This window comes from Saccostrea cucullata, unplaced genomic scaffold (assembly GCF_032062105.1).
Source record: "Saccostrea cucullata isolate Sc308-1 unplaced genomic scaffold, CSIRO_AGI_Scuc_v1 ctg15707, whole genome shotgun sequence".
Lineage (NCBI taxonomy): Eukaryota > Metazoa > Mollusca > Bivalvia > Ostreida > Ostreidae > Saccostrea > Saccostrea cuccullata.
The window spans coordinates 1-11,608 of NW_026941655.1; the positions used below are offsets into that span (position 1 = coordinate 1).

The 11,608-nt window shown below is 33.0% G+C and overlaps 1 long non-coding RNA gene across 2 annotated transcripts; it reads left to right on the top strand.

Moving 5' to 3' along the window:
- The first annotated feature begins 137 nt into the window (after positions 1–137).
- LOC134258209 (uncharacterized) lies at positions 138–4,493 on the top strand. Of its 2 annotated transcripts, none has more exons than XR_009990114.1 (5): positions 138–445; positions 583–860; positions 1,810–1,910; positions 2,299–2,441; positions 2,606–4,493. It is a non-coding gene; the product is annotated as an uncharacterized LOC134258209 (long non-coding RNA). The 2 variants fall into 2 exon arrangements; XR_009990115.1 differs by having other exon boundaries at positions 583–804.
- The last annotated feature ends 7,115 nt before the right edge of the window (positions 4,494–11,608 follow it).

Below are 11,608 nucleotides of genomic sequence, written 5' to 3' on the forward strand. Positions count from 1 at the left end.
CTTTGATGTGTGTTTTGTGTGCATGTATGTTTATTTTATGTTCGTGTGTATTTCAGAGCCTGCGTTTTGTATAAATCAATAAATTCATCTGTTACCACCAAAAGTGTTTATTCATTGGAAAAAACCGTAACATTATGAACATAAACAAATAATGTTTCGTATGATCCGTTAAGAATCAAGTTGTTTACAATATACTTTCATAAGAATTTAGGTATTCTCAAGTGCAAATTATAGAACTTTTTTGGTGTAAAAACGGAGGGGGTGGGCTTTAATATTGTCCTGCTAATCTATATACTGTGCATTATATTTTTAACAATTGATCATTTATTTACTTTTCTTCTCTTAGTACTAGGTTGCAGTGACTTAGGTTGTACTGCACCATCAACAAAACTCCAGATCCATGGCGTATACAACATACAATTTAAGACTGGTTATAGATCTACAGGTAGGTATTCTTTCATGTCTTGTAATTTATCTTTTTTTATTATTTGCAGATAATTTACATGACTATTTCTTTTTTATTATTTGCAGATAATTTAATCACTTATTCATCTTTTCTATTAATGTAACTATAATTTATAGTATCTCAGATCGACACATGCTGACTGGAGAGAGCTATAATTGGACCCCGGACCGTGGCTTGAGACGATGACTGGAGTCTATGGCTATGGGAACCATTTTGCAGTAATTAAGAATGTGCAGGAGAAAGTGGTACACTTCATTTCAATCGCATCCTTCAACAAGTGAAAATCCATGGTCTACCTGGAATAAGTTTATTTGGCGCCAAGACAACCTTTTTCCAAGGTCAACTCAAAGATCAAAGGCCAGAACTGATGTCAGTTGAAAAGACACCACATTGGGTATTGGATTTGTATTTTTATATACTCTTTTTTATTAGCTTAAGTGATTTTTTTCATTTCCTAATTTTTAATTTACACACACTCGGTGATGTTAATACATTCAAAGTGTTTTTCCGAGCTTGACAAAGGCTCGAGAAGATCATGATGCAATACGCAAGTTTCGAGATTATCTCCCTAGGTGCGCTCTTTCGTTGAGGAAGGGAGTTTGGTTGCCGCGTAAACAAACAGGTGGGACAGATATTTATTACTGGATATATCGCATCATCGATATACAGGTTTATCGTAGCTATATAATTGTAAGGATGCTCTGTTGAACTCAAGAACAACCGAATTAAAGTAAAGGTGTCATTTTTTAAAGCAAAAAATTCAGAACAAAAAAGAAAATTCAGTGGATGTGAGACTTTACAGACGAGGGAAGAGATATATGGACCTCTAATAAATACCTTAAACATGAATCTGATCATTACATGGAATCTAAATGACACATTGATTTTTTACCTTATTATAACTTCAAAAAACCCACTAACTTTTTAGAGAATGTTTGTACAATAAAGAAAATCTTTATTTTTATGAAGACCACGACGTTTATTTCGTTTTTAAGAACCCTATAATTGAAAGTAGATTTATAAATATACACAGTTGAGCTTGATAAAATCATAAAATGCATCACTGATTAACATCTTTATCTTTCTATAACATTAAATAAATTTTAAAAGCCATAGACATCGTTCATTTATTTATGCACGTTTGTACACATAAGCAAACTGTCCCACCTCCATGCTGAAATGGATACTTTTTGCGCCTTTGTTGCAGGAGAGTTACAATCTCGAAACTGGCGTATTGACTATTCATTTATAAGCATTTCATATCTACAACTTGTCTATCTACATTCAAAACAAACAATCATTTATAGTGGAAATACAAATATACTTTGTTTTCCAATGTCAAGGTCAAAGATCAAAGGCTAGAACTGATGTCAGCTGGAAGGATACCACATTGTGTATTAGATTTGCAAGATATTTAATCAATGCACCAGTTTCAAGTTCAAAGGTTAGTAATAAATTGACAATATAAATTGAAAACTTGCATTTTATATTTCATCCTTTCGTATTTGCTACCCTCACAAAAGCTTTTGCCTATAAGACGTACCACTTAAAATGTAGCCGACCCAAACTAATTATTTTGTTTGACCATGTTTTGATTCAAGTTTGTTCAAATCATTAAGTCTAAATGTAGGATGGGGTAATAAATTATTATGTTAGGAGAAAGAAATTATTGTAAAGATATCTGCTGATGAAGAACAGAAAGGCCATAGTTACACATGTACACAGGTGAACATTGTGGTCCATGGGCATATGTTAAACATATAATGTTGCACAGTATGATAATTTACACATTCCTTTTGATACATATTGCATCTTTTCTGTTTTTACTTTAGTATCATCAAGACCTACTCCATGAAATGCTGAATATTTCATCAACCTTCAGTTATACCAACAGCTGAATCCAGAAAAGGACAGTCTTAGTGGGTCATACAGAAAAGGACTCAACAGGAATAGTTTTCGAATTTCAAGTTTAGAGGTCTGTAAAGATTGTTCTTATAAGTATGAAATATGACAGGATGGAAAAACCTTTTGAAAATTCTAATACATGTATTTTCAGAAAATTAAGATTTTAAATATTTTTGATTAATTTTTCTGCAAACTTTGAAATATAAACTGAAATGGATTAATTTTTTCCTTCAGATTTTTGCAGTAAATGAAGCCTTTACCAGTTGCAGAAAGAAGCTTAGGCTATCCTTTGAGAGTGTTTGGCCTACAGAGATATTGACAATTAATTTAAAAAAAAGAAAACCTTTATTGATTTTTTCCCAAAAATTCAGCTCAGATGAGCTGTTAAGCTCAAGAGAATTTTTAGCTCACCTGAGCTGAAAGGTCCTAAGACCATAAACTTAGAGCAAACTTAAAATTTCAAAGGGATATAATTAGTTCTACTTGTCAGAGACCATAAGAGATTATGCGATATTAAGGCATCAGTCGTCCGTCTAGCTGTCCACCTGTCTGTAAACAGTTTTAGCTCACCTGAGCCGAAGGCTCAAGTGAGCTATTCTGATCAAAATTTGTCCGTCGTCGTTGTTGTCACATTTTTATCTTCTTCTCAAGAACCACTGGGCCAATTTCAACTAAAATGCCAAAAGTATCCTTGGGTGAAGGGGATTCAAGTTTGTTCAAATGAAGGGCCAAGCCCTCTTAAAAGAGGAAATAATTATGAATTAGTGAAAAATTTTTGGCATTTAAAAAAAATCTTCTTCTCAAGAACCACTGGGCCAGGAAAGATGAAACTCATGTGGAGTCATCCTCAGGTAGTGTACATTCAAGTTTGTACAAATCATGACCCCCGGGGATAGGGTCGGGCAACAATGGCCTACCAAAATTTTACATAGGAATATATAGAGAAAATCATTAAAAATCTTCTTCTCAAGAATAACAAAGCCATGAATGGTCATATTCATATGGAAGCATCTTCAGGTAGTGTAGATTCAAGTTTGTTCAAATCATGACCCCCAGGAGCAGGGTGGGACCAAAATGGCCAATCAAAGTTTTACATAGGAATATATAAGAAAAATCTTTAAAAATCTTCTTCTGAACAACCACTGGGCGAGGAAAGATGTAACTCATGTGGAATCATCCACAGGTAGCGTAGATTCAAGTTTGTTCAAATCATGACCCCCGGGGTAGGGTGGGGCCAAAATGGCCAATCAAAGTTTTACATAGGACTATATCGGAAAAATCTTTAAAAAGCTTCTTCGAAAGAAAAACTGGGCCAGGAAAGATGAAACTAATGTGGAGGAATTCAAGTTTGTTCAAATCTTGACCCCAGGGGGTAGGGTGGGGCCAAAATGGCCGACAAAAGTTTTACATAGGAATATATAGGGAAACCTTTTAAAATTTTCTTTTCAAGTACTACAAAGCCATGATAAGTAATATTTATATGAAATCATAATGGTTGTGTAGAATCTAGTTCGTTCAAATCATGATCCCCTGGGGGGGGGGGGGGGTAAAATTCAAGCCCCCCCCCTCCCAACCTCAGTAAACTTTCAGTTCTGATCTGATACGTGCTTTTTCAAAGTTGATGTGCTCAGGTGAGGACTGTGGCCCCTGGGCCTCTTGTTCAAAATGCCACTCCTCCTTCAGTTTTAATCTGATTTCAATTTAACTAGGAACACAGGTAGGCTATAATAAGATACATAATTTAGTGCATCAGTTTTTTTTTATTTCAGTGAACAGTGTTGCCATGTTTATTAAAAAAATTTCTGTGAAATTTTCTTCAAAATGCTACTCTTCCTACAATTTTGGTCTGATTTCAGTATAACTTAGCACTTAAGTAGACTAAACCAAGATACATAATTTAGTGCATCAATTTTTGATTTCGATGAACAGTGTTGCCATGGTAACTAAAAATAGAATTTTCTGTGAAATTCCTTTAAAAAGAACTCCTTCAATTTTTATTTGAATTAAGTATAATTTGGCACACAATATGCACAATTACACTATACAAAGATACATAATTCTATTTATTTTTGCCTTTTGAAAAGTCAAACCACCTAAGTGCCACTTTTCCTTTTATACACATACAGACCAGTCTCTGATAAGACTGTAGCTCTACTGGTTTGTATGTGTATAAAAGGAAAAGTGGCACTTAGGTGGTTTGACTTATTCTAGAAATTTCAAAATGACGAGTAAAACGATCCCGATGTATATCAATCATAAAAGAAAAATGGGATATGGGGCTTGGCTGTGATTATGCGTACCATATTCAATCAATAAGTACGGTATTTTTTTTAATTAACCCGATTAAACTCCGTAAAAAGCGAGACATAAAATACCATCCCTTAATGTTTATTTCATTTCATTTCATATACAATAAATTGTATTCTTGATCAACGCGCAGCATTTTTTTTTTATTCTGAAAATTTAATTTTACTTTGCCGAAATTCTCATTACAATTGGCTATATAACATTCCGATTAAAGCTATATATGGCGTATGTACAATGAAAATTATTGGACTAAATTTATAAAAACTTATTATTAGTATCATTACTTTATATAAAGATGGAACTTTTCCGTAAATTACAAAATCTAAATCAATTGCGTTATTTAAGGAATCACTGTCTAGTTAGAATAGTATGCCAGGGCATCAACGATAGTGGGAAACATGGTGTCCCTGGCATACTATTCTAACTTGACAGTGATTCCTTATATTTCCATTTCATAGTGAAATAAAATTGTAGACGTAGACATTAAAAATGTAGACATAGACTTAAATTACACGAGGACTTCCATGCCAATTTCAATAGTCCTCGCCCAATGACGTCAAACACAGGCAGCCGCACGAATTTACATGCATATTTAGCCTCCTTAGCGTCAGACACAAAGCCATATGCGCACGAGATTTGCATGCATATTAGGCCTTTTTAGCTCCTGACCTATCGACCTGCCTAATTTACATTCCGGCAGAATTATCAATAAATAAACTCCGACAACTTTCAAAGAGTTATCACAGAGAGAAAAATTAGAAATGGAAATATAAAGATATCACAATTTAATTTGGATTCTCGGAATTTTCTCCGACTCGGAAGAAAATACAAAAGATTTAAATAACACATTACAGAGAAGATAAAATCGTATTATTAGATGAAACTAGGTGTTCTCCGTGTTCAGAATTGTATGAAAAGCTTTTATTTCAATGTATCAACTATATTTCTTTACTTAATTTTGTATTTTTTAAATATATATTTTTTTGATCAGTTACGCCATATATGGCTTTAATGGTCTTACAATTTCTGCATTTACGATATAAACATTGTTTTTTTCTTCTTTAATTAAATAAAACAACAATAAACAAACAAAAACCTTTTTACAATGTAAAATCGATGTTGTCCTCAGACCCTTACTGATCAAAGAGAAACAACTCTGAAAATGTAGATGTTTATTTTCCTCCCTTTATTCACGGTTTTCCACAGAATCAGATACATTTACAGCAAGACCTGATAAATCCGAGAATTGAATTCTATAGACCTCATATACACAATGTAAGTATAGAATTGAAAAGAATTGTTCACTAGTACTGAAATTATCTGCATTTATGAATATCCTATTGCAGCAAATTGTTTGACTTTCTGTCACTGAAAATAGTGTCGGTTAGCATTTCCTCGAATCAAAACAAAACGTAGCCTATAGATCTAGCATGTAGAAGATTTTAAAAAAAAATATCAATGTGCGATTTGATATAAATTAAAATAGATGAAGAGTTTAATGTTTGAAATTTTGAAGTTAATGTGGACGAATACGGAATTTTCTTTTTAACTTTAGAAGCAACGACATTGAAAAAATGCGAACAATATCATGAGGGGTGTACGTCTATGCAAATGTCGATGTATCCCCACGGCCACATACTGTCTCGTTTGAAATAATGACATGAAAGAAACTACAATTATTCCATTTATATCACAGGAGAGTTGAACATACACCATTTTTTAATAAATGAAATTGAAGAAATAAAATTAAAAAATCAACATATTCAAGTTCAACATAACTTGAATTCGTATCCAGGTTTCATGTGATATGGAATGCATATATGCATATGGATAAAACACTAAACTCTTTCAGTAATTTTTTCCTGATACATATAAAACAGTAGTCAATATTGATTCTGCATTCATGAATTTAAAAACTCATGCTTACCTCCAGGATTCAAATGACGAAATACTTGTATATTTGCACTTTAAATGACGTTTCGTCAAACGCTAATGGTCTCCGCAAAAAAGGAAGGGGTGGGGGTGGTAGGGGTATTCAAAAATTGCCTAAAAATCTACATTTAAAAACGATTTACATATAAAAACTTTAAAATTTGTAACTTAATATATTTTTGAAGCAAAAGCAATATTCCAAATTGATTTTTTTAAAATGTGTAATTGTAGATACATAGCAAAGTGATCTACCCCCGTCTGAAAGACGAGCGGGAACGTGATTTATTGAGAAAGGGGGAGGGGGTAATTTTCCGCTATTAAATCAAAACTGGTCGAACAAAAATTATACAAAAATTTATGAAGATTATTTTTACTACCAGCTACCTAAAGAAAGATTTTTATCAAAATTAAACGACAGGTTTTTGTACAAAAAAATTTTGAATTTGAAAAATACACAATTTTCAAGGCTCGGATAATTCATAGTTTTTCAGTTTAAGGTCTTTAAAAATTGTTTTGATGATATTTATATAAAAAAAGATGACTATGTTTTTGTGTTAAATGGTTTAAGGAATAAGTCAATGAAATTTGACATTTATATCTAACCTGGCTTTTTTGAAAATCAAGGTTTGAGTAGTTCATTGATTAAAATTTTTCTCTCCTTGTAAACAACTAAAGGGGGGTAACTTTTGGAATTTCCTGTCCAAAAACCACTCGAACGATATTGCCCAAAATGTGCATACATGCAGTAGATATAGTCATGTACTAAATATACCAAAATAACGAAAATTAAACGACAGGAATTTTTTGGGATGGGTGTGTTGTACATCCTTAAGTGAGCTTTTCTTATTTATTTTACTGAGGTCTTGTAGACTTTACTAGTTTGTCTAAAGATGGTGGTGTATAATCCAAAATGATAATTGAAGCTGCACGCAGAAATATATTTAGACACTCTAACTTTCTTATTTTGATGGAAAAGTTTTATTACTTCATAGTCAGAGGTTTCTAATTCTTATTTGGAAAAGTTACTGAAATTAGAGTCGCTACTTTTTGATAGAAAAACGAAAACAATATACAATATACACCACTGAAATAGATCTAGAGCTTAAGAAATGATTTCCTTTTTTAATACCAATTGTTAGTCCTTTATTTATACACTGAATTGACAGCGGGTTTTCCCGTTATTTCACGATCATGACAATGAGCACACGGCGGATGTGACCGATCAGTAGGGGATGCTCACTCCTCCATGGCACCTGATCCCACCTCTGATGTTTCGGAGGTCCGTGTTTGCTCTGCTCTGCTCCTGTTCTGTATTGTTTTATGGACTTCGATATTGAATACTGTTCGTTATCTCCCTATCCTTCCTTCCTTGAACAAAGATATATTTAGTTCAACATAGGAATGTAACCAAAGTGATCGTCTAATCGATGTTAAAGTAATCATTTTATCTTTTAAAATATTTGAATGTTCTATAATTCATATGTTTTAAAACAAAGGATCTCGTATCATCTAACTAAAATTCAATTTTCTGACCGATAGTCGGCACGCTGTATGCAGATTGCAGATCCAGTGTTAAAGGTCACGATGCCAGTAGTTCTATGTCGAGGATGTTCCAATGCCTACCGAGGATTCAAAGCAAAACACTTTCCTCTGAATAAAGACGCATGCGTCATTTGTGGCACACATATTTTTGGACACAAAGTTTCAGAGGCATATCTCTGCTTACGACATTCCCAAGGTCAAAGTAAATTGCTTGGGAAATGTCGCCTTTGTGATTTGGCAATTCGAAAAGACGAAAATGGCAAAATAGCCGATTTCATGGGATGCCCTGGAAAGTTGTGTATGCATTGTTCAAGTGGAATCGGAGCCAAACGATGTTCTTACATAGGAAAAAGAATATAAACTATTAAATATTAGCTTTTTTTTTCCATTTGACCATATCAGACTATAATATCACTGTTTTATTAAAAAAAAACGATACTCTTGCTTCACATTGTGTTTTTAAAGTTATAATTGCTTAATTTTAAAAAAAATCGTATTGTAGCTGGGCACAGATTATTGGAAACACAACAGCTTGTCGTAGATGTATATTGAAAATTAAGAGATCTGTGATCTTTACAATTTACAAATGTGCAATTCTAGTATTTTTCTATCAGACACTCCTATCATATCCCTTGCTATAAACTATTGTTTATACACGATTACTATTCGTGTGATCCGTCCATGTTTTTTTTTATATTTTATTTTTCTAATCGATTCAACTTTGTGCAATACAGAATGATATTTTTTTTAAAAGTATCATTATGTTTAATTATGGGAAAACATCTGAAAATTTTACTTGAATTCAGTGCCTGTCAACAATGTTTTTTAACTTTGTATTTTTTCTGAAGTTTTTTTTATTTTTATATATGTATTCCTATAGATCTTAACCGTAATTATTATTTAATGTTTTCACTTATTATTTTCGATGTTTCAATATTATTAAACTGTGGAAAATCGAGTTTTTCCTTATTCTTTTTACTTCATGGATACTACACTACCAATTGGCTGTCCAATTTGTTAAAATATCCTCTAGCAGGTGATACCTGCTTTATATATCATTCTTAATATTATATGTCTGGGAACAACATTGAGAAAATTATCTTCGAAGAAGTCTGATATACATGTACTCCATTCTTACAAAAGATATACTTTTATTGGAAACGAAATTTACTTATAAAACACTGAAATATGTGTGTGTACGACATATGAAACAAAGAATATATTAGTCTGTAATTATTTTATTGGGAAAAAATCATAATGTTTTTTGTAAGGAACAACTTCAAATTTTTCCAAATGAACACAAGTTTCTGATTAACATAAATTTTTCAAATGATAACGCCCCCCCCCCCCCCGTGGGGATCCGGGTTAGAATAGGTCCTCAGTAACCCCTTGCTTGTCGTAAAAGGCGACTAAATGTGGCGGTCCTTCGGATGAGACCGTATAAACCGGTTCCGTGTCGCAGCAGGTGTGGCACGATAAAGATCCCTCCCTGCTCAAAGGCCGTAACTGCCGAGCATAGGCATAAATTTGCAGCCCTTCACCGGCAATGGTGACGTCTCCATATCAGTGAAATATTCTGGAGAGGGACGTTAAACAGTATACAATCAATCAATCAATCAAATGATAACCCCCTGAATGCAGATGTGATTTATATACATATGAAACGTTTTTTTTTTTTTAATTCTTATCTTAACATATACAGTCAAGATTATACGAAAAATATATATCGTAGAATGAACATTCAAAAGTCTTAAGTCACTGAGGGAAATTAGTTTGATTTGAATATTCACATGTATTTGTACACTTTGAATACGTTGCTTGAACAAAATGAGTACACATTGAACTTGAAAGAGCCTGATTTGGGAATGTTAAGTCATTGTGTGGTAGAAATGTCCAATGTCGTAAGCTGGGTAGAAGTAAATAGGGTGCTCCAAATTGTGGCGTTGCTAGATAAATTCATGGAATCATTTTGCAGTGGATAGATCTCTTTAAAGTTATCTTGGTATAGGTCTGTAAGCAAAAACATATCGACCACAAAGATGTGCGCGATGCCCGCAAGCTCCAAGAGTAATAACTTCACTTCCCAGTCTTCTTGCTTGTTCACGCAACACGATTTGATTTTTATGAGTGTTATGGTGGCTTGCAATGATGTTTGCACTAAGGCATACCAGGCTTTTACCAGCTGTACGTCTGAGATCAGCTCGGTTGAATTAACTGCCACAGCAATAGCTAGAACTATTTGAGGAAGATCCTCAAACCAGGTACAAATAAAAGAAAAGACCATTATAGCTTTCTTGACATCTTTGTAGGTTTTGCTGTCGTTTTGTTGCTTTCTCTTTTTGTAAGTTTTTATGCAGAATAAAATTAAAGTTGCGATGAACATTAAGGTGCCGATGATGGCAAAGCCGAGGATTGCTCGATTTAATTTGACTGCCTGGATGATACTTTGTTGGTCTGTATGTTGTACTTCAAAGTAAAAGTTCCAATCCAGCCCTAAATCTGCAACCTCCAGAAACCATCTCAAAATGATTGAAACTTTCTTGCCTGTTTTATTCATTTTTGTAAGAATGAATATTAGTTTTCTGAAACAAAGAAACAATCACCATATCAGGATTGTTATAAACATGTAAGGAAAAAAGAATTAATATAATGGTTCTATTAGCAGTCAAACTTTATTAAAAAAAAGTTATTTCGTACAATGATATCTAAAAGCTTGCCTTAAACAGGTAGAGAATACTCGAAATCGGGTATTATCCGTGAAATCGCGTATAATACTCGATATTAGGGTATCGTTGAATCCGCGAAATCGGGTATTAAGTGCAACTTTCTATAAAAACTAAAGAATAAAGCAACGGCGCATTATGCCATTAACTGTTACTTGTACATAGTATCTTGTGGATTTATTTTTATTAAACCGAATTCATACGGTTGTTAAATAAGTTTAAAATCACACGACAAACACTGCTGGGGTAACAAAGAGGACACAATGGCGTTATTATTTTTCAATATAATTTCTAAAAACAAATAACTACACTTCGTTTGTCTTTATTTCCATTAAAGTATTCCATATACTTAATTTTCCAATTTGTGCATTATTCACAAAACGTGAAATTTTAAAGAAATTTAACGACTAACGCCGCGTTATGTATTTTTACTGAAAAATGTATTGCGTCCCTTTCACGTGAAATATAAATTATTCCTAGCAGTTAGAGAGTACAGTATAAGCGAGTCATAATTGTATATCTGCATTAATAGAATACCAACGTTATTATTTAAAGAAGAAAATAAAATAAGATTAAATAAATACCCACGGGAAAACAGTTTGAAAATAGCTAATTGAAGGTGAGTATCTTTTTTTATGTCAATTTAGCATGAAATTTTTATTCAAAGACACCGTAAATTTTTTGGTTGCATTTTAATCGATACAAGATATGCTATTTTCCCTTTATTTTATGC